The sequence below is a fragment of the Petaurus breviceps genome, unplaced genomic scaffold (genome assembly GCF_028583685.1).
Source record: "Petaurus breviceps papuanus isolate PSGF00001 unplaced genomic scaffold, PetGlider_PUasm1.0 125, whole genome shotgun sequence".
Classification (NCBI taxonomy): domain Eukaryota; kingdom Metazoa; phylum Chordata; class Mammalia; order Diprotodontia; family Petauridae; genus Petaurus; species Petaurus breviceps.
Window position 1 is genome coordinate 5,304,296 of NW_027185653.1, and position 24,546 is coordinate 5,328,841.

Here is a 24,546-nt window from a genome sequence, read left to right on the forward strand (position 1 = left end):
TGGCCCAAGCCCTCGCAGGAGCCTGCGGGTCGTGGCACCGCCAGGTCTCTGCCCACTCCTGCCCGCCCTCCACTGCGCTGCCCCGGGGTCTTCTGGAAGTGTGCCCCGGCCGTGCCACGCCCGCCTCCGCCCCAGCCCAGCCCAGCCACGGCCGCGGCACACTCCGCAGGCGCCCCGGGCTCGCAGGTCTCCCCGCTTGGTGACTCCCTTCAGACCTCAGCTAGAGCCCCCCTGCCGCGCTGCTGAGCCGCCCTCTGTGCGTACAGGGACACGAGTGTGCGGGCGGCGTGCCCTTCTTCAGACGGGGAGCCCCGCAAGGCCGGCGATCGCTTTCTCCTTTCCCCAAGGCCTCTCCCGGTCGTGAGCGTGGTGCCTGGCGCATAATTGGTGCTTAATCCATGCTCGTTGACCCGGCGGCCGTGGTTAACCACACAGTTACTCTACATACTCCGTTATTTTTAAAAGTCTCTGAACACTTGCTACTTGCTTTAAAAAGATTTTTCTTATCAAACGCTACATGATGAAAATGAGGTTCTATAAAATTATAAACCTTTATTATATAGATTAAGGGCGGGTAGGTGGCACAGAGGATAGAGGGCTGTCCCTGCAGTCGGGAAGATCTGAGTTACAATTTGACCTCAGACAATTACTAGCTGTGTGACCCTGGACAGGTCACTGAATCCTATTTACCTAAGATGCCTCATCTGTAAAATGAGCTGGAGAAGGAAATGGCAAACCACTTGAACATCTTTGTCAAGAAAACCCCAAATGGGGTCTCAAAGAGTTTGTCGGGACTGAAATGACTGAACAACAAATATAAAGTAAACTTCTACTACATTAATTTCTTCACTGATGGCACGGGGCATATTTAATTCAAGGAATATTTATCAATTAATCAATAAACATTTATTAGACAGATACTCTGTGCCCAAAACAGAGCTAGAATTACAGAAATTAAGTATTCAGGGCCCTCAAGGAGCTTACTTTCTGCTAAGGAACAAAACATGTTCACAGATTAATAAACAAACAATTATTGGGAGAAGGAAGCACAACCATTGTAAGTTTTTAAATATCTTAAGAATGACTGAAAGGTGTGTTTTGTTTTGTTTTGTGTTTTGAAGGGCAATTAGGGTTTAGTGACTTGCCCAAGGTCACATGGCTAGTCTTTGTGTTAAGTGTCTGAGGCCCGATTTGGACTCAGGTCCTCCTGACTCCAGGGCGGGTGCTCTAGTCGCTGAGCCACCTAGACAACCCCTGAATATTGTTTTAGGAATATCAATACGGCACTGGAAAGCAGCATAGATTGAAGTGTAGAGGGAAGCATTTTATGTCATTTTAATGGTTCCAACTTGTATTGGACCATAGAATAGAAAAAAAAAATTAAAGACTATGTAGTGCAATCCTTCATTTTAGACATGTGGACACTGAGACCCAGAGATTAAGTGGCATACCAGAAGTAACAAGTAGCAGAAATCAGAAGCTAACTGATTTTGATCCTAACTAGTAAGTAGCTACGTGACTTCGGGCATGTTAGAAAGGTATAATAATGTAACACGAATGACAATGAGTGAGACCATTAATTTTTTTTTTTTTAAGCAATTGGGGTTAAGTAACTTGCTCAAGGTTACACGGCCAGTTATTTCTGGGTGTGGTGCTGAGTTTCTGAGCCTGGATTTGAACCCCAGGTCATCCCAACACTGGAGCCAGTGCTCTTACTTGCTGTGCTACCTGGCCGCCCCCATTAATCATTTTAAATGAAGTTTGAATTATGGAGCAAAATTAACCCAGGGACTGCCAGAGGTCATGTACCCAAATCAGGCAGTTCCAAGCATATACATCTCAGGACTTATATAGACAAAAGCCATAACATAAACGTTACCAAGGGGAGCAAGCAGGGAAAATACAGAAGTCAAAGGATAGCATTGTTTAATGATTGTTGCCCAGCGGTCAGTTTGTTGCCCACCTGGAAAGTTCCCAAATCTATTTCAAGAACTGAACAGAAGGGGGGAGGGGCTATGGCCTTCAGGTAGTAGGTTTGGGAAGGTTTACTTGGCAGATTTGCTGCCTAGGTGGGCTTCGTTGGGTTTGGGCAAGTTTCTTAGGCAGCTCTCCTAAGATGGGGGATGTTCACAAATGTCAAGAGTCAAACCCCCTTGATTCACAGTTGAACCCTTCACTCACAATTGGTGCCTGGTAGCAGGGTGATGGAGCCATTGTCATAGCAGGCAAAAAGCAACTCATGCAGGGGCTGATACCTAGGTTCCCTTACAAAGGAAAGCTTGAATTTGGAATTGAGAGGTGGGAAAACAAACCAAGGCCTATAGAGGGGGCCAGGCCAAGAAGCAGTAAAATGGGATGCCTGGGAGACTTCCTAGGGAAGCTCTAGATCAACATAATAGAGAGGCTGGGCATTCATACAAAGCCAACAGTTGGGGCCAGGAAGTGTTTTGACCTGGAAATATGGAGGTTCCCCCCCAGACCTTCCCTTAGGCCACTGATGAGTGGAAAGTGACAATAGAAATGCACAGTAGAGAAACCAGGACAGAGGGCAGACTTGTCCGTGAGTCCTCCTCTGCCTGGAATGTCCAGAGCGCTTGGTCCCCCTTCCTCATAATCCAGGTGTGGTGTTTTTACCCTTAGGAGCATGGGGGTTTGACATGGAGAAAGGGCACAATAATATTATGAGGAAACACGGGAAAATCTTCACTTCAGAAAATCTGGTCCTGGGTCCACCTTCAATTCATCAGGGGAGTGAGTGGTGGAGCCAGGCAGGGATAGAGTTCACTTTGACAGGATCTGACGCAGGTATAGGCAAGGTGTCTTGAGCTGGTTTCAGGACCCTCCCTTGTGTTTCTTGCAATCCCTGTAGGAACTTAATTAAGGAAGAACTAGTAGCCTCAGCTCATAACTCTTCTCTAATCACTGGGAGGATGAGTGGAGGTTGCCCATATATAATTTCAAAGGGGGAAAGCCCGATTCATTTGGAGGTGCACCTGTGACCCAGTTTTCCCAACTCCTTCAGGGTCCAGTTGGTCCAATCCACTTGGCCTGAGCTCTGTGCTTGGTAGGCACAAAAGCTGGCCCATTATCAGAGCCCAATCCAATCAGAAGGCCAAACCAGGGAAGGAGTTCCTTCAGAATTTTCTTAACTTACCACTAGCATCTTGTGACAGTACTTAACAGAATATTGGGGAATGAAGTACCTGTCTTAGCCTAGGGCAGGAGTTCTTAACCTTAGACCCATAGAGCCTCAAGGGTTCCATGGATAGGCTCAAAGGAGCCCACGAACTTGGATAGGGGGGGGAGGAGGGGAAATGACAACGTTTCAGTAAATGGACAATGTAGAAGGAAGTTGTCAGGGACGCGGTGGGTGAGTTTTTCACCAGCCCTTCTGATCCTATTGTCCGATAATCAGGAGCTGTAAAGTACCCTTCCAATACACAAGCTCCCTACATGTGCGCCTTAATATCATTTTCTATAAGTCTGAGATCTCTCTTCTTAGGGACTTTGGGTGCAAGGGGAGAATGTGCCCCAGTTCAGAAGAATTGTTTCTGGGACATCTGAACTTGTGATACTTGCTTAGTAAATATGCCTTCTAAGCATCAATTCAGCCTGGTTGCTAGCAAATGGGAAGCACAACAGAGGGTTGTTGTGAGTGGCAGTATTAGCAAACACAGTCCCTCAAAGTTTGCTTCTAAAACTCCTTAATCATAATTGACTGCTCCCTGAGGACATTGGATACTAGTGTAAGTGAAATTTAGAGAAGCAGCCCTGGAGAGGTTGCTACACTTGTAACAAATAAAAAACAGAAGAGGAAAAAGTAAATGAGTTTAGCATAATCAACACAACAACAAGTTGGACAGTATATGCAATGTTCTATACCTGTGTCCCCCACCTTTGGCAAAAAGGGAAGGAAATTCATCTCACTTCTTTAGGGTCAAGCTTGTTCATTATACACAGCTTTTTTTTTTAATAAAAAAAAAGATTTACATGCGGGCAGTCACTGTGTATATACATACATACATATATATATATTACACACATCTATATATTGTCTCCCTGGTTCCAGTTATTTTACATCAGTTCATACATTCCCATGCTTCTCTGAGTTTTTCATTTATTTACTTCTTAAATTTATTTTATTTTATTACTTTTTAAATACATAATATTCCATGTAGATCAATTACTAAAAACTCTCTCTCTTTCCCTTTTCTTTATCGTTTGGCATTGTCCTCTACTCTCCTTCCCTCCAGGTTCTGATAATAAGGTGGCTCTTCAGCTCCCCAAAGCTAACCCATCCCATGGGATGGGCCCTTCCCATCTTCTCCCATAGATTGCTCCCTCAATAGTTCTTCCCTCTAATAATATCTCTCCCTAACTACTGCTTTCTTCCCTGGTTCATACAAACATGTCCCAGTCTTTTTCATGCTTAAAAAAACAATCTCACCAGATCCTACACCCTGTCAGTGTAGCATCCTATAACTTTCCTTTTCTCAGCCAAACTCATAGAAAAAGATGTCTTCACATATTACATCCAATTCTTGCTTTCCCTCACTCGTTCAACACTTGCAATCTTGCTTCCTACTTCATTTCTCAGCTGTAAATGTTCCCTTCCAAAGTTACAAATAACCTCTTAATTGCCAAATCTAATGGTCTTTTCTCAGTTTTTATCCTTCTTGACCTCTCTGCAACATTTGACAGCTGACCATGCTGGATATTCAGCTCTGGGTTTTTATTCTTCATATTATTCTCTCCCACTTCTCCAAACTCTCTTAACACCTCTTTAGTTTCCTTTAGTGGGTCATCCTCCACATCAGTCTTCCTAACATCAGGTTAACCCCAAGGCTTTTTCCTGGGTTTTCTTCTTTTCTCTCTTTACAATCTATTTGGTGACCCTTTGGTTCCCATTGGTTTAATTATCATCTATTTAATTGACCGTCAGATCTATATGTACGACTTGAGGATTTTGTTTTGTTTTGTTTTCTGAGCTCTACTCCCAACATTGCCTATTGGATTGGATATTTTAAACTTGATTGATGTCCCATAGACACATCAAACTTATCACATCAAAACTTATCATATATTTAACCCGTCAAAAATTGAACATATTATCTTTCTCTGAGGCAGCTGGGTGGCACAGTAGAAAGAGTGCTGTATCTGGAGTCAGGAAAACCTAAGTTCACCTTCTGCCTCAGACATTAACTGTGTGACCCTGGACAAGTCACTTAACCTCTCTGAGCCTCAGTTTCCTCACCTATAAAATGTGGATAATAATATCACCTACCTCCCGGGGTTATTGTAACAATTAAATGAGGTAACATGAAGTGCTTTGCAAACCTTAATGTGCTATATAAATGCTGGCTATTATCATTTCCTCTAAACCTTGACTTCTAAACTTCCATATTTCTTTCAAGAGTATCACTATACCTCTCAGTTTCTCAATTGTTTACAAAAATTCTCCATTCATTCTTATTTACCCTACATATGCAATCACTTGCCAAATCTTGCTTTTATCTCCCCAGTATCTCTTACATCTGTCTCCTTCTCACTACTCAAACAGGTGCCCCTTCTTAATTTAGGTCTTCATCACCTCTCTGACCTGGACTATTCAGATATTCTCCTATCATCTCCTTACCTCAAGTGTCTTCCTACTCCAAATCACCCTCCACACAGCTGCCAAAGTCATTTTCTATTAGCACAGATTTCACAATGTCACTTTTACATTCAATAAATGAAAGGAAGGAAGCATGCATTTATTAAGCACCTACTTGACACAGGCACTGTGCTAATCACTTTTAAAAAATTATCTCATTTGATCATGTTATATCATTTGAAATAGACTCCATATTAAGTCTAAGACAAAATGTAGACTCCTGTATTTTAAAAGGGCTTCAGCACTTGGCCCCAAACTACCTTTCCAGCCTCATTATTTTATAACCCCTCTACCTACACTCTCACTGCATAGCTAAACTGGCCTTCTTGCTGTCTCTCACAAAGAGCATGCTACTTCTTATCTCTGTACTTTTGTCCTGGCTGACCCCACCTGAGATGTACTCCCTTCTAACTTCTACCTTATAGAATCCTTTCATTAAAGACAATTCAAGCTTCACCTGCCACCTCATGGCTGTCACAGACCCTTTGGTAATCTGGTGAAGCCTATGGATCCTTTTTCAGAATGTTTTTCAATACACAAAATAACATAAGTAGGATTATAAAGGAAATCACTTATGCTGAAGTGCACTTTTGAAAAAAAAAATTTAAACACAATTCACAGACCCCAGGTAAAGATCCTCTGTTCTACATGACGCCATCTTGATTCCCATGACTGCTAGTGCCCTCACTACCTAAACTATCTTGTATTTAACCTGTATGTACTTAATTAAGTTTAGGGGAAGTTGCTGGGTAGTAAAAATCCAGTCTTTAAGAGAATGCATGGCTTGCTTTGCCTGATGCAATCCTTCCTGAAGGCTGAGTTTAGGTATAAATATGTATATCCAAACATATATATATATATATGTATATGTATATGTATGTGTACTGTGTGTATAGTATAAGTATGTATATACTTATATGGGTATGCCTGTATATGTGTACTATGTATGTGTGAGTATAGGATACATGCACTATATGTGCATGCACTGTGTTACATGTATATGTGTAGTATATATGTATATGCACGTGTATGTATATGTGTATATATACATAATGTAAGTTAATATGAGTGTATGAGGGGTGGCCAAGTAGCACAGCGAGTAAGAGCACTGGCTCCAGTGCCAGGATGACCTGGGGATCGAACCCCGGGCTCAGACACTTAGCACCCACTCAGAAACACCTGGCCGTATAACCTTGAGCAAGTTACTTAACCCCAATTGCTTTAAAAAAAAAAAAATATATATATATATATATATATATGAGTGTATGTATATGTACATGAGTGCATGTATTTCTAAATGTATATTCATCTGCATACTTAGATATGTGTGTCTCTTTTAATCGAATGTAAGCTCCTAGAGACTAAGACGTAGGTCTTTAGAACTTAATAAATGCTTGTTGATTGAGTTATCAGCCACTTATGGAGCCTCTCTCTTCTTTACTCCCATAGGAGAAAAATATTAGAATAGAAGGTTAGAATTAAGGCAACCTCGTGAGAGCCAAGTGCTGCTTCCCTGGAGCTGGGAGAAGGCTGGGGGAAGAGGGCGGGATAAAGGAGGGGCAGAGGGAGGGGGGAAGGGGGGGGGGAGGGAGGGGGGGGGAGGGGGGGGGGGGGGGGGGGGGGAAAAGGGGGGGGCCGAGGGGCAGGGCTCCGGAAGCCCCGGGCTGAGCTGGGCTGGGTCTGGTTGCCTGGAGACGGGCTCCGGCGCCCTTGCGCGGCGGCTGTTGGAAGCCCGGGAGCAGCTGGCCGGCTGCGGGGTGCGCGGACTCTGCGGACCGGCAGGGCCCCCGCGCTGAGGTGAGGCGTCCTTCTTCCCACCCCGTCCCCTTCTCTCTCTTACGCGTCGCGTCACCCTCTTCTCCTGCAGCCCTTCCCTGCTCAGCACCCCAACATCCCGCCCCCCACCCCTGGCCTCTCCCCGGGCCCAGGCCTCCGTGATTCCCGCCCCCCCATCATGTTTCGGGGTGCTTGGGGATGGAGCGGGAACGGAAAGAGCCAAGCCCGGTAAGGTCTAGGTTTGTTTTTAAGCCGAGACACAGAACACACCAAACTTCAAAGCCCCAAAGGACGTGGGACAGCCGCGGGGTGGAGCGCGGCGTGTTTTTGGTGGTCTCAGAGGAGACACGCGGGCCCTGACTTTACGGGTGAGCGCCCTCTCCACGGTCTCGCAGCTGGGTGACGCCAGACTTAGTGCTAGGATCCAGATTTTTTCCACAGTCATCGCAATAAACTCTCGCCTTCCCTCGGAGATGAACCGCGGTTTGCTCCGCGTGTGTCTCCTTCGCACCGAGGCCTTTTCCTGTTTTCTCCCCACTAGAATTTGAGCTCCTGGTGAGGGGTCTCTTCTCTTCTCGCTGCTCTTTGTTCTTCTTCTTCTTCTCCCCCTCCTCCTCCTCCTCCTCCTCCTCACTTAGCTCAGTGTTTGCTGCGTAGCACAAGCACGAGATAAATGCGAGCTGACTTGTCATTTCCATATTTTACCAGCTATTAAGTCTGAACAGAAGCAAAGGGAGGTTTTGTTTGTTTCACAAACTTTTTCTAAATAAAAACAAAAATATAAGCCCCAATATGTTTACATGCTGTAATTTTCTCCTAGAAAGAGACTTCAAGGGAGATCATGGGATGGTGTTTCCAACAGAAATAGCTACTAGTCATTACCAAGCCACCTGTGGAGAAAACCTTTTATCAAACTCCCTCATGCAATGAACATTTATCGAAGCCTCCTTTGGGCAAGATGCTATGGTAAACGCCGGCATTAGGAAACTTTTTTTTTTAAGTTTTAACAAACAAAAAATAGCAGTTACCATCCTTGTGGAGCTCACAATCTGACATACAGGTGAGAGGATGTATTGCCAAGGCAATATTCACAGCAACTATGAATATGCTGGCATAGTTCTGAATCACAAAATATAACAGACTCCCCATAGAAAAGAAAGAAGAAAAACACTTATTCAGATACCAGAAAACCAAATCCATCATAGCAACAAAGAAGCTAATACACCTTGTCACTGCAGGAAGCTACACCATCCCAAAGCCTTCCCACAAACAAACACTCACAAGCCTAGCTGTCTCCTTGCCTCCATCCTCTCTTCCCCTTGATTCTAACTGCTCTGACTCCCCGTTTCCTCTGCTCCACCCTTCTTGTTCCACTTGTCCAGCACACCTCCTCCCACCACAGGATTCGACATTACGGGGCAGGGAAGATTGCGGAATTCCTATTGCCCTTACAGAGGGACATGAATAATTGTGACAGTCTATCGCAGACGTGTGGAGGAGAAGGTAACCCAGGATGAGAGATTTGACAATGAAAGGGCCATCTCTATAACTCTGCTACCTGAACTGTGACTTTAGTAAAGGAAGAATTTCAATAGGTAGATGGAGAAGTAGTCTACCAGATGTGGGGAACATATACAAGGAGACAGCGCGGGCAGCCTAAGAGCAAGGACTTGTTAGTAGGCCAGTTTGCCTACAGAGTAAAGGGATTAAAGGTGTGGAATAAGAATGGGTGGGTGAATTGGAACTATCTTTGGAAGACCTCCATGACTAGAGTAAGGAATTTATATTCCTAGGCATTGGAGAACCACTGAAGTTTTTAGAGTAAGGGAGTGATGTTGTCAAACTTGTTAATTGGGAAAATAACTTTGGAAGCAGTGTCAGGGTTGGAGAAGGCAAAAAACTGGAGGGAGGCCAGTTAGCAAGCTGTTGTAATATGCTGTTTTTGTTCTGCTGCAGGGGTGGGGAACCTATGATCTTGAGGCCCCCTGTAGCCGTTAAGTCCTTGGGTGCAGCTTTTTTGACTGAGACCAAGTTTTACAGAATACATCCTTTTATTAAGGGGATTTGTTCTGTGAAGTTTGGGTTCAGTCAAAGGGCCATACTTTCGGATCTAAGGGGTCTTTGAATTGTTTTTTTTTTTGCCTTGTTTTGTTTTTTGTCTATAATCAGAAACTAGTGTTGTTGCTATCTGCTCAGCAACAGCACTTTTATAGGAATAGAATCTCAGAATTGGAGTGAATACAGGAGATAATAGATAGCTAATCCAGCTCCTGACTAAATCATGAATTCCCCTCTACGTCAATGAGTATTTTTTTAGGCCCTTTAGGCATAAGTATTATTTTAGGAATAAGTATTATTTAGCAGGAACTACTGTACTAAGCACTGGGGATGCCAAGAATGGCAAAAAACAGTTCTTGTCCTCAAGGAGCTCACCATCTAATGGGGGAGACAGGCTGCAAACCATTATGTGCAAACAAAATGGAGATAGGACAGATTGAAGACCATCTCAGAGGCTTGGTAATAGTGGTATGGGAAACTATACAACTCTTCTTACAGAATGTGAGGTTTTATCTGAGACTTCAGGGAAGGAGAGAATTCCAGGCATGTAAGAGAGTCAGGGGAAATATGCAGAGTTGGGAGAATGTATATCTTGTTTTCAAGAAAGAGCCGGGAAGCCAGTATCATTGAATAGTAGAATACATGGAGGGATAAAGACTCATTTAGCAGCTGTTGGAAAACCTTTAGTGTCAAATCCCTGTTTGGATTATTCAACTTCTAGATAGATATGATTGTTAATTAGTTTTTCTTTCTGGTAAAGTAAAATTTGCTTCCATTCATTGAACTTGTTTCTGTTTTGTGGGATCTCTGTAGAATAGGTTCAGACCCTTCATATATTTTAAGATAATGGTCATATATTCCCTGCTTCTTCTTCTAAGATAATAGAGCTGGAAGGGACCTCTGAAGCCACCTAGTTCCTCTCACTTATTTTAGAGATGGGGAAACTGAGGCCTAGAAAAGTTAAGTGATTTGTTCAGGGTCACACATAGAATTTCAAAGGCAGGATTTTAAGCCAGGGCCTCAGACTCCAGGACCAGTGTTGGTTTCACCATATGCTGCTTCATCTTCAGCCCCTTTTATGTTATTCTTATGTCATTTTTGAGTCCTACAATTTTCCTGATTGTCCTCTTCTCTAGTAATTCTGCTAAACAGGAAATTAAGTTAGTCTGAAATAACTTGTTCTTCATGAATCAGTTTGGTTCATCGTGTTCACCACTTCCCTTTCTATTTGCTCGCAAACAATTAATAATCTTTTCTAGAATTTTGCCAGAAACCAATGTCAGGCGCATTGACTTTTAATTTAAAGGCCTCTACCCCTTTGATGAAGTTTGATACACTATTTCCGTCTTCCGTTGTGCAAGCCTTTTCCTCTTTTCTATAATTTTTCATCATTTTTTTTGAGACTAGTTCTCCCAATCTCTAGGCAATAAATGCAGCAACTGTTTCCTGACCCCATTCTAATACTGACCTGGAAGCTCTGACCTTCTCTGTTTCAGACTTGGGCTTTTTAAAGGGCAGCCTGTTGGTTCTGCTCATTATATTGGTGAATTTACCATATGGGGGCTCGACTCAGTGAGGACATCCTACCAGCTTTAGCCCTAGTGCAGCTCAGAATTCCTGGATTCAAGCCATCCACCTGCCTAAACCTCCTGGTACTGGGGAGTATAATCATTTACCACCACACTCAGCTATGTCCCCAGGTTTCTTAAAGATTTTAGCAGTCAGCAAGGCATAGTGTATAGAGAACTGGCCTTGGAGTCAGGAAGTTTGGGTTTAAGTCCTACCACTGATACACACTGACAGTGTAACCCAAGGTAAGTCACCTAAGCCCTCAGTACTCTAGGCAACTCTTTATGACTTGTAAATTGCAGAGAACACAGTGACTTACATTAGTAGAGGAAGTTCCTCATTGGGAACTCGTTACACCAATGAAATCTCAAGTTCATTCCCTATTTCCGCCTCACCACAGAAGCCGTACTATTATATTATTTCATTGCCTAGAGATGTAATTTGTCCAGGCCAGGTGACTTAAACTGATTGAGGGCATCTAACTGAACAATTACCATCTCCTTAAGTTTTGATTCCTTGTTAGCAATATTTTTTCCCTGTCTTTCCTGGTCTATTTTCATAATCAGAGGATCTGAGTTGGAAGGATCCCAGAGGTCATCAAGTTTAACCCAGCCATGAAGTCATATAGCTTTTTTTTTAAAGACCAACAATGAGTCATTGATAAAATGTTAACTCTTACAAAGCCAAGCATGGATTAGTAAAATAGTCTATTAGAAGCCTCCTTCCAAGTTGACATTTAAACATTAATGACTGTTGGTTCCAGTCATTTCAATTCAATTAAACAAACATTTATTAAGCACTCTCTAGGTTCTGGGATACAAAACAAAATCATTGCTGTCTTTACATGCTTTGGAGGGAGGAACAGCATGTAGACAGGTTTGTACAGGAAGGGGATGCTGAGACTATTGGGAATGGAAAGAGGGTTTTTTAGTTGATTTTTCTATTAGTACATTAATCAGATTTCTCTATTTTCCTCTCCTTTTTCCTTCCAAAAAGTCATCTTTTATTAACTAGGATTGTTTAACAAAAAAAAAGGAAAAAATAACTTTACAAATCTGGTGTTGCAGTGTTCTACACCTGTAAAGACCTACCAAAAAAAAACCTAGTTGGAGGGAAGGCTCTTACATCTTTTCTTTGGGACCAGTCTTCCGTATATATTACCTTGCAACATTCTTTGGGATTATGTTGTAGCGGTCGTTCTTTCATTTCTGTTAACGCGGTGAACGTGTTTAATTTCCTGACTCTGCTTGCTTCATTTTGTATCTGTTCATGTCAGTCTTTGAATGCTAATTGTGTTTACGTGCTATTCATCATGTTCATTGTTTCTTGCACCAGGTACTATTCTGTTACATTTACGCACCACAGTTTGTTTATCCCTTCCCCATTCAAGGAACATCTACTTTGTTTCCAGTTGAAAAACCTACTCTAGCCCTCTAGCCTCATCATTGTAGGGAGACGGGGCTTTTATGAGACTGTGCCACTTTAGTAGTAGATGTGCATGACAGGCTTTGGCAAGTGCCTGCTGCTCGAGTCTAGGCGTCTACAGCATTTCCCTGTTCTATCAGCCTAATAGCCCGGCTTAAAAGTCAGTAAATTTCGTTGCTTTTAAAGTGATGCTGATTCTGTGTAAACACTGCTTCCTTTCATACATATCCACTAACTGTTCTTGTAGCCATGTTCTAACTAACTTCTCAACAAGAATTTTAATACCCACCCAATGTGTATAAGCCACAGTGATGCATGCTGGGAGTACCAAGAGATAAACAAGTAATAAACAGTCTGTACGAAAGGAGCATCTGGCTTGTTTTGTTTTGTTTCTAGGAGCCATAAAGGATAAATAACACAAGTACATGCAATATGAGAGCACTGCCAAGGGTGGGGGTGGGGGAAGGTTTTTGCATAAGAGGAAGATAGCAAAGGTGATGAAACCACAGCCACAGATGAGAAGGGGAGACATCCTAGCAGTGGTGGATACCCCATGCAGAAGTGCAGAGGTACAGATGGAATGCTGAGTTTAGGGACTCAGAAGTAGTCACATTTAGCTAGATCCTAAGATTACACAGAGGAGAATCATGTGAAATATATTTGAGAAGTCAAACTCTAGTCAGATTGTGAATGGCTTTAAATGCCAAATAGAAGAATTTGTATTTTATCTTAAAGGCAATAAGAAGCCACGGAAGTTTATTGTGTAGGGGCAGGGGAATGATAAAAATATGCTTGATAAAAATTATCTTGGCATCTATGTGGCAGATGAATTAGATAAGAAAAAGACTGGAATCAATCAATAATCATTTATTAACACTTGTTATAAGACAGGCAATAACAAAAGTGAAATATTCTCTGTCCCCAAGATACACATTGATGTATCACCAAGGCAATAGTCACAACACCGATGGTGACTATGAATATGCCGACAATTCTAAATGTCAAAATATAACAGACTCTCCATATAGAAGACAGAAGCAAAACATTTGTTCAGACACCAGAAAGCCAAATCCTCAAACCAGAAAACCCAATTCCAAAACCAGTAAGCCAACTCCATTATAGTGACAAAGAAGTTAATACACCTTATCACCACAGGGAGGAACGCTGTAACTAGCTATCTCCTTACCTGCATCTCCACCTCCCTCCTTTCTAACTGTTCTGACTTCCAGTTTCCTCTGAGCTGTGCTCTGCCATTTCAGCAAGCTCCTTCTACCACAAGCTCCTGGTGATTACATTTGTCTTTTAAGGGGAAGGGAAGATCTTCAAATTCCCTTAGGCCTATTAAGGGGCAGGGAAGATCTTCATGTTCCCATAACCATTACATTTGGCCCCAAGATTTTTTTTTTTGCTTTTTGGAGGAGGGAAGGTAGGGCAATTGGGGTTAAGTGACTAGCCCAAGGTCACATGGCTAGTTTTGTGTTAAGTGTCTGAGGCCAGATTTGAACTCAAGTTCTCCTGACTCTAGGGCTGGTGCTCTATTCACTGTACCACCTAGCCGCCCCAAGATCTTTCATGTACTTTATATAGGTCAATGGGACGTTAGGGGTAACTGGTGTCAATAGAACTTTGCAACAATATAAGAGGGATACCAGAAAATAAGGACATAAAACAATATCTTTGGGTGGGGCTTGAGCATAATCACCCCATCATGCCTCGCTCAAATGAATGGGGCTCAAAATCTTGGGGAAAGGGGAAAGATTTCTTCCTCAATAGTAACTTTCTACTGAAATTGGACATAGATCTGTCCCTGCTCTAAAAGGTCCCATTTAAAAGGTCAGTTCTTTAGTGGGCATCCAGAACTTGGTTGAAGCCAGGTCCAGGGGTAACATCAGTCATGGACAGAGGGTGACATTTGCCTTAAACTTATCAGGCATCTGCTGGTGGAGGGTACCAAGCCTGCAGGAAACAAATCTAGCACATGAGTTTAACAGACAAAAAGAAACAAGGAGACAGTAACTAGAAGCAGGGTCAGCCATGCTTCTGGAGTCCATGAAACCACTATTATAGCCTTATTCGTTGTTGTTTGCTGTTTTCTCATTTGCAGTTTGGGGGTCATCATTCTGGCTAGAGATATATTTTCTTTCATCTTTCCTATTCTCCTTGAAGGTGTGACGGACTTGAATACAATGTTTCAGGAGGATCTGTGGGGGCAGTTCTTATTTCCCTGGTCAGTCTAATATCAAGCCCCTTTTCTTGGCACATTTTGTAAAATTCATCTGTTGGAATGGCACCTTTTCTTCCAAAATCTACCCCTGTTCTCAATAGAGCAGTAAATAATTATTTTCTTGTCAATCAATTCAGACTTTGAATCAGCTGGCTATGTACTCTTCTCTCTTGAGGAAATTTATCTTTTTCCCATTCTCCTAAGTCACTTAGCTGTGAAATCTTATCCAGCCCCTCTGAAAGAGGGTGCCCTATTTCCCCACATAGTGGAGTCAGCATTGGGTGCTTATAAGCAAGAGGACCTGTCTTCACTAGGGTATTTCTATGAGAAACTACTAAGGGGGTATTGTGATAAGTCTTGGCATCTCCCATCATGATAGCAGTTTTCATGACCTCCTCCCTTAACTTTCTCATAGAGTCTCTAAGCAAATATTTCCTCAATAGTAACTTTCTACTGAAATTGGACATAGAGCTTATTATGGACATAGAGTGTATTTCCACTAGGCCACAGCGAATCAGTGGGACAGATTTTATTGTATCCATCAGCAGCTAAAGATAACAGATTGATCATATCATCAGCTCCTTGCATATGATGATCCCTAAAAGCTTGTTGTACAAAAAGATTCTGACTAGTACCTATAAATTTCAAGCAATCCATGCTATCTGCTGATACTCCTCTGACCCCTTCATCACTGATTCTCACCATCCAAGACACTAACAATTCTCCCATCCTTTGGATGAATCAACATAATATATTAGTGACCTCCTGCTGAGTAAAATCCCAGTTATCTCCCTAAACAGAATGTGGCCACCCTGGTTCTCCTGCTTTCTTACTATGAGAACTTCTACTTGAGAACCCTTATCCAACATTGTTTCTGTACTACCAATGTAATATTCACAGTTCCAATGATAACTATAAATATACCTACATAGTGCTTGATCACAATATATAACAGACTCTCTGTATATAAGACAGAAGCAAAACATTTATTCAAACATCAGAAAAACAAATCCATCATAGCAAAAAAGAAGTTAATGCACCACAACATAGCAGAGAGCCATATCATCCTTTAGCCTTCCCACAAACCAACACAACACTAATATTTACTCAAAAGCCTAATGGTCACCCTTGGAAGAGGGAGTCTTCCCAGTCATGTCTAGCTGCTCTGACTCCCAGATTCCTCTGGGCTTTACTTCACCCTTCAGCAAACTCCTCTCACCACAGGCTTCATGTGATTACATTCAGCCTATTAGAGGGGTGTAATGGGAATGGGAATTTGAAGATCTTCCCTGCCCCTTAATAGACTTAGAGGGGAGTTTGAAGACCTCCCCTGCTTAAAAAGTAAACTCTGCCCTCTAATAGGCTGAATGTAATCACATAGAGACTGTCATGGAGGGCATTTGCTGAAGGGTGAAGCAGAGCCCACAGGAAGCTTCCCTGCTGTGAAGATAAACTCTGTACCCTAATAGCCTAAATATAGTCACATGGAGCCTGTGGTGGGAGGAGTTTTCCTGAAGGGAAGCAGAGCCCACAGGAAGCTGGTTTAGAGCTAGCCACACACTGGGGGGTAGAGAGAACACTCATTAAAGAGATAGAGAGGTTGGTGAGTAAATATTTGTGGGAAGGCTGCTTTGGCTCTCAACATTATTATGGCTTCTGAATATCTTTGGTACTATGATGGAATCAGCTTACTGTTTTTGGAATTCGGTTTTCTGGTGTCTAAATAGATGTTTCGGTTCTGTTCTCTACCTGGAGAATCTGGTATATTTTGTGATCGAACATCATGCAATACTTATAGGCATAGTCTTTATGGTGATCATGGTCACTGTAAATATTGCTTTGGCACTACAGAGGGAAAGAAGATTTTCAAAGCAGAGAAGGTCTTCAAATTCCCTTAGGCTTTTTAAGGGGCAGGGAAGATCTTCCAATTACCATTACATTGAGCCCCAAGACATTTCATGTCCCTTACATAGCAAAAATACATTAAGAGTATATTTCATTGCACATTTTAATGAGAGTTTAGGGATGACTAGTGGGGTAACTGGTGTCAATAGAACTTTGCAACAATGTAACAGGGATAATAAAAAATAAGCACATAAAACGATATCTTAAGGTGGGGACTTGGGCACAAGCACCTCATCTTTCCTTCCTCAAATGAATAGGCCTTAAAATCTTGGGGTAGGGAGCAGATAGGTGGTGCAATGAATAGAGCACTGACCCTGGAGTCAGGAGGACCTCAGTTCAAATCCAGCCTCAGACACTTGACACTTACTAGGTGTGTGACTTTGGGCAAATCACTTACCCCCAATTGCACTGCCTTCTTCCATCCAAAACAAAAAAAAAATCAGCATAGCAACTAAATATAGAAAAATTTTTTAAAAGGGCAGCTAGGTGGGAATACAGCACTGGCCCTGCAGTCAGGAGTTCAAATCGGGCCTCAGACACTTAACACTTACTAGCTGTGTAACCTTGGGCAAGTCATTTAACCCCAGTTGTCCTGCCTTCCCCCCTCCAAAAAGCAAAAAAAAAATCTTATGGTAATAGGCAAAGATCTCTTCTCCATAACTACTTCTAGCTGAAATTGGATGTAGACCTGTCCATGCCCTATGTCCCTTCTGAGAGCTCAGTGAACACCAGGTCCAGAAGGTCCCATTCAAAAGATCAGTTCTTTAGCTGGCATCTGGAACTCGGTCGATGCCAGGTCCAGGGGTTGCAAATCACAGTCATGGACAAGAGGAGGCACCTATCTTAAACTATCAGGCATCTGCAGGTGGAGGGTACTAAGCCTGCAGGAAACAAATCTCACAAACAAGTTTAACAGACAAAAAGCCAAAAAAGAAACAAATACACAGTTAGCTGTGCTTCTGGAATCCATGAACTCAATATTGTTGCCTTATTCATGGTAAACTATATGAGTTAAAGGTGCAATTTGGGAATCCTCTTCTGAATAAACAACAGCCACTGCATTGTCTTTTCTATGCGTTATAATCTACACAGCCTTTGTTACATCATCCAACTTCTGTTTTACCTATACGTTAGCTCTCAATTTTATTCTGTTAGTAGAATCAAACCCTTCAGTTCCTCTGATAGTTATTTCAGAAGGAGGGTCAGTTTTCACAAGGGGTATGTTTCACAAGGAATTATAATTACTTGAACTATTCTGTCATTTTTACAAAACTGTATGGATTCTTCACCAAAATTTTAGAACGTCACAATAATTTGTCCTTGATCATTAAAATCTATTATTCGACCTGATATTTGTATTCCTCGAATTGCTAAACCTGATTTAGGTAATATCCCTCCAAAATGATTTTTAGGGATTCTCATGCATATTCCAGTAGAGATGTTTCTTATTTCTGTTCTATGCAACCAAAAATCTTCTAAACAATGTAAATCATGTTCTGTTGAACCACGTGATCCAGAATAGGGTCCTGAAATATCTTGCCTCACAGTCCAGTACTCAATATTTGGGATCTTATGTGTTTGCTGTTTTCTGATTTGGAGATTTGGGGTCATCATTCTGACTAGAGATGTACTTCTTCCCAATGGTCTGTTATTCAAATTACATAAAACAATGAACAAATTATCTATCTTTCCAATGTTGTTATGAATTATTAGAACTTCTCTAACTGTTCTTTCAATAATCCATTCATTCTTTCAATTAACCCAGATGCTTCTGGATAATATGGAATATGATATATCCATTCTATATTGTTTAACATACAATATTTCTTCATTTCATTACCTTTGAAATGTGACCCATTGTCACTTTGAATCTGCATTGGGGTTCTATAATATAGACTTATGAGATCTAGAGTTTTACAAGTGTTTTTTCTGGGTCGCATTCTTATAAGGACAAGCTTCAAGTATACCTGAATAGGTGTCAACACAAGTACATATAAATTTGCATCCTTTATCTTGTGGTAGGGGCCCAATATAATCTATTTGACATATTTGGGCTGGAACTTTTCCCCTTGCTGTCTTTGCAGTTACTATCCAAGGAACAGTTCATTACTTTCCCAGTTGACATATATGACATTCCTCTGCTACCTGTTTTAACAATGAATGAGAGATACTAATACCTTGATCTTGTGCCCACTGGTGTGTGGCCTGGACCCCTAATGATCAACTGTTTGAAGGACTCATTTTGCTAGTACTGGATCATCAGTTGGTGTCAGAGCAGGGAGAGTATGTTGAGTAGCAGTCTTTGCTAGTTGATCAGCATTTGTATTGTACTCACGTTTGAGCATCTGCATCAAAAACTCACAAATCAGTAACCAAAGACATGTCCCAGATATCTTCCCATAATTCTTTGCCCCAGACTTGTTTACCATGAATTTCCCAATTTTGATTTTTCTGCGTGGGTATCTATGTAGCTGACCCATTAGCACCGCCCATGAATCAGTGAATATATGACATTCTCCTCCTTTTTGTTTTGATGGCTTGATGTATGTGCTGCCATAAGTTCAGCATATTGACCACTTCCACCTGTCCCAGTACTTTCCAAAGTCTGCGTAGCACAGGGGTTGTAGGCTACTGTTCTCTAATGTCTTTTATGGCCCAAGTGTTTTACTGCCCCATCAGTGAACCATGCACATTTCTTCTGTTCTTTAGTTAATCCATAATATCCCTCATTCCATTTTATCAAAGACTGTACTAACTGTTTTGGCACAGGGGGTACATCATTCCCCTCATTGTCTATGTTTGTTGTAGATTCATGTAGAGTAGAAACTCCACTTTTTGCCAGTTTTAGCTCTATTTTGAATATACCATTTCCATTTAATGATGTTTGCTTCTTGTACATATACAATTGGGTGAGAAGATGGAATACTCATTACCCAGGTCATAACTGGGATTCCAGTCCTTCATATCACTTCATGGCCCAGAGTCAGTTGTTCAGTCTCAACCAAAGCCCAATATGCAGATAACAACTGCTTTTCAAAAGCGGTATGTTCATCTCCAGATGAAGGAAGTTTCCTAGACCAAAATCCTAAAGGTACATTTCTACTCTGGTGTTATTGCCATAAACTCCAATTTGCATAATCATCCTGTACAGTCACTTGTAATTCCAAAGGGCCATTTTGCATGGGCCATAAATCTAGAGCCAATTCTATAGTAGCTTTGGCTTCTTCAAAAGCTTTACTCTGCTCAAGTCCCTAGTCAAATTCATATTTCTTGCCAGTCATTTTATATAAGGGTTTCAAAACCTATCCAAACCTATCCCAGATATGGAATGTGACATTGCTGATATCCAAATAATCCTATCAACTTTTGGACCTCTTTCTTATTGGTAGGGATAGGAAAATCCTAAATCTTTTGTCAGGCTTACAGAAGAATCTTTTGCAGCCCCTTATTCTATTGTAAACCCCAAAATTTTATATTTGGAGCTGGTGCTTGAATCTTTGCAGGGTTAACTTCCCACCCTTTGCTTTTCATATACTCTATCAAGTGTCAAACTCTTCTCCACTTCTTTTATGTTGTTTTCTTGTATCATAATATCATCAATGTAGTGTATAAGTTGTACACTAGGTAGCTTTAATTCATCCAAATGTTCAGCCACAATCCTATGACAAATAGTGGGTTTATGCAGATATCCTTGTAACAGATGGGTGAAAGTACATTGTCTCCCCTGCCAAGTGAAAGCAAACTGGTCCCATTGTTTAGAGTCTATTGGGATGGTGAACAAAGTGTTGACTAAATCAATAACTGCGTACCAAGTCCCATCATATTTCTGAATCTTTTCTGTTAAGGTGATGGTATATGGAACAGTAACATACAAAGGAGGAGTTACCTCATTCAGTTGTCTATATTCCATTGTCATTCTTCATGTCTTATCTGACCTTCCTACTGGCCAGACAGGATTATTCTTTCATGTGGTTGTAGGGACTAACACTCCTGCTTCAACATATTCTTTTATGGTATTGGTAATTTCATGTTGCCCACCTGGCACATGATACTGCTTTAAAGTAATTACTTCAGAAGGTTCAGGAAAAGTGTTTGGGTCCATTTTTATTTTTTCCCACTGTAACTGTATTAATTCCTATCTTTCTTACTGCACATTGGTATCTTCCTTCAGCTAAATTCAGGTTATTCCATATAGCTTATTCCATTGATATATTCAGGAATGGGTACAATAACCACAGTATATTCTTTCTTAAGTAATTGTCCAATTTTCATCATTAGTTGGACTTGTCTGGCTGACATTTCAACACCTCCCAGTCCTGTGATGGTAAGAGGAATTCCATGATTGAATTTGTTGGAGTTCCCATAAATAAGGGAGGCTTCTGCCCTAGTATCAATTAATGCCCTAGTTACAATGTTTGGTCCATTTTTCCAGTATGTGGTCAGATTGATGTGGGATCTGTAATTTCATCTGTGTATTTCTTTAATCTGAGCTTGGTTTTTACCAATTTTCTTTTCTTCCTGAAGGTGTTACAAACTTGAACTTAATGATTCAGATACTTCTGCAGAGGCAGCTTTTACTTGCCTGTTCTGTCTAATATTAAGCCCCTTATCTCAGTACATTTTATATAATTCATTAGTTGGAATGCCATCAGTTGTTCCCAAATCAACCCCTGTTCTCAGTAGAGCAGTAAATAATTCTCTTCTTGTCAGCCTATTCTGTCTTTCAATCTGCTGGCTATTTCCTCTTCTCTCTTGAGGAAATTTATCATTTTCCCATTTCCCCAAGTCACTTAGCAATGTTATCCAACACCTCTGAAAGAGGTGCCCTATTTCACCAATAAGAAGAGTCAGAAGTTGATGCTTATAAGCAGGAGGAGCCATCTTCGTTGTAATATTTCCATGAGAAACTGCTAAATACACATCTGCATCTCCAGCCATGATACCAGTTTTCATTACTTCTTTCAACTTTCTCATGCAGTCTTTCAGCGAGTACCAGGGTCTCTCTCCACTAGAATCAGTGGGATACATTTTATTGCATCCATCTGCAGCTAAAGCTAACCAATTCATCATATTGTTGCCTCCTCCCATAAGAAAATCTCTAAAAACTTGCTGGACAAAAGGATTCTGATAAATACCTGTAAATTTTGAGCAGTCCACACTATCTACTCATACTCCTCCGAACCCTTCATCACTGATTCTTACTATCCAAGACACCAACTATTCTCCCATCCTTTGGGTGGATCTACTTAGCATATCAGTAACCTCCTGCTGAGTGAAATCCTCAATTATCTCCCTAAACTCTGTTTGACCTCCCTGATTCTCCTGCTTTCTTCTCAGTATGGGGCGAGCTTCTGCCCTTGTAAAAGCTGGGTCATGAAACATTATATTGCTCTGTGTACATGCACTGTCCTGGCAATTGTCACCATGGCAACTGTAATGGGAATGCAAATTTGGAAGATCTTCCCTGCCCCTAAGCTAAAGTGCACCTGAAGCCTGGGGTGGGAGGCTTGTTTTTCAGTAGATACTTTTTGATTGGCCAGTGGGTCAATAAGGTTGTTACATTCTCTGAGCCAGGAGAAGGCTATATAAGCCTTGATGTGTAGCTTTGTTTTGGGGCTCACTTTGAGAAGTGTTCTGTGATTTGATCTGTATTCTGGGAAGCCGTTGTCCAGGGCCCCCCCGGCTTTGAAAAACCCAGATGTGGAAACCCAGATGTTGACTGGGTATGGATGTAATGGTTGGACAGTTTGGAAATCTGTCTACTTGATCTGTTTCTGTCTTGACAATTCTGCCTGTATACTTTGAAGTTCGGGGTCCTGACCTTTTCTCCTGAACAAGGTAAACGATATATGTCTGATTAAAGTAAGCTTGTTAACCCATTTTGAGTTGCTTTCCTTTAACAAAGCAGATCCAAGAACCTGTGTGAGCAGCCACCCTAGGGACTCCAGGGTGCTTATTGCTACAGCAACTAGGCTCAATCTCTGTCAAAACTTTATGAACTTTCCTCTTGTTATGTTTTTTTTCTTTTTCTGAGCCATATTCACAACACCCTTTTCTTCTACCATCTCTGATCATCCAGCTTGCTCTTCTGAAGGAGAGCCTGAATACTGCCACACAGCAAACTCTCCATTTGAGTTTTGTCTCATAACACCTAGTCTCGACTTAATATGGTAACTTGTTAGTAAAACCCAACCCCTTCTACACACTGCCTCTACCTCTCTCCCAGGTTTTATTGGTATTCTTTGCAAACCTGATTCTAAATCTCTAGGTTCTCCCTGCTGTAACCTCAGTTCCCAGTTTTCATAGAACCCTGTACTTTTAGACCACTCCCTTGCTAGGGAGGAATAAAGTAAATCCTCCCATCCTGGGATAGCCATTTCTTCTTATAAATCCCTTCTGCCTCCAACTAGAGGTCTGATATTTCATGATCCCATCCTCGTCATCAAATGTAGCACCAATGCAATATTCCTAGCACCATCAGTAACTATATAAATATACCTACATAGTGCTTAATCACAATATATAACAGACTCTTCATATAGAAGACAGAAGCAAAATATTTATTCAGACATCAGAAAACTAAATCCTAACACCAGGAAACTGAATCCATCATAGTAACATAGAAGTTAATGTACCACAACATGGCAGAGAGTCACACCAACCTTTAGCCTTCCCACACACCAGCACAAGACCAATATTTACTCACAAGCCTAACAGTCTCCCTCGGAAAGTGTCCTCTCCTCCCAATCATGTCTAGCTGCTCTGACTCCCAGCTTCCTGTGGGCTCTGCTTCACTCTTCACCAAACTCCTCCCACCACAGACTTCATGTGATTACATTCAGCCTTTAGGGGGTAGAGTATTTTTTCAGAGCAGGGAAGGTCTTCAAATTCCCTTTGGCTTATTAAGGGGCAGAGAAGATCTTTAAATTTCTGTTACCATTATAGTCTCATTTTCCTCCCACACATTCTTCTAGCAGTAGTCATCACTGCAGCTAGGATCAGCCTATGCAAAAGCTGCATGTACCTTCCTTTTGCTAGTGTTTTGCTTCTTTCTAGCTAAGTGAACAGAAAGATCCTCCAGTAAATGAGTCTACTCCCAAACAATAATTTGTTCTATCACCTGAGACCCTCCAGCTGGGTCTTCTGCAGAGCCTAAATGCTGTGGCACAAAAAGTTTCTCATGCAAATAAATTGACTTCCTTTCCATCTGAGCTTTCTCTTGCAGCAGTTTGTCTCTCCTTTTACACCTAAGGTGATAACTTCTTAGAAAGCCCAAATGCTGGGGCATAGAAAGTTTCTCATGCAAATCAGTATAATTTCTTTCCATCTGAGCTTTGTCTTGAAGCAGTTTGTCTCTGTTTTTATACATAAAGCAATAACTTGTTAGCAAAACCCAGCTTCTCCCACACACCCCTGCCAATTCTTTCCATAGTTTTGTTGTTATTCCTTGCAAATATCTTTCTAAATCTCTAGGTTCTCCCTTCTGTAGCCTCGGTTCCCATTTTTCGCAGGGTTTGGTGCCTTCAGCACATTGTCTTGCTAAAGAGGAATAAGATAAATCCTCCCATTTTGGAATATCCATTTCTGCCTCCAAATAGAGATCTGAAACCTTGCGATCTTGTTCATGATCCCAAATGTATCACCAAGGCAGTATTCACAGCATCAGCAGCAGCTATTAATATGCCAGCATAGTTCTGAATCTCCAAATATAACATATAGTTGTGAAATGGACATGACAGCAAAGCCAATTATAATTTGATAGGAGTGTTTATTAAACGTGGTGACTGTCTCCCCAGTAAGGAAGACAGACAGCATTGAGTCTTCTAAAAGGTACACTTTTATAGAATAAGGTGTTACTAATCAACAAAATGTGTTTCCAAGGGGGTGTAATGCCATTAATGCCATTTCTAGTGAAGCCTTGATTACCTAGCAAAGC

At 41.5% G+C, this 24,546-nt stretch overlaps 1 protein-coding gene across 2 annotated transcripts in view; it reads left to right on the forward strand.

Moving 5' to 3' along the window:
* The first annotated feature begins 7,257 nt into the window (after window positions 1-7,257).
* Window positions 7,258-24,546, forward strand: part of IFT74 (intraflagellar transport 74) — a 155,777-nt gene continuing 138,488 nt past the window's right edge. Inside the window, exon 1 of one of the 2 annotated variants that reach the window (XM_069090424.1) lies at window positions 7,258-7,450. The gene's annotated coding sequence lies outside the window, so the exon portion shown is untranslated. The remainder of the gene's footprint in view (window positions 7,451-24,546) is intronic. The other variant, XM_069090415.1, reaches the window with a different exon arrangement.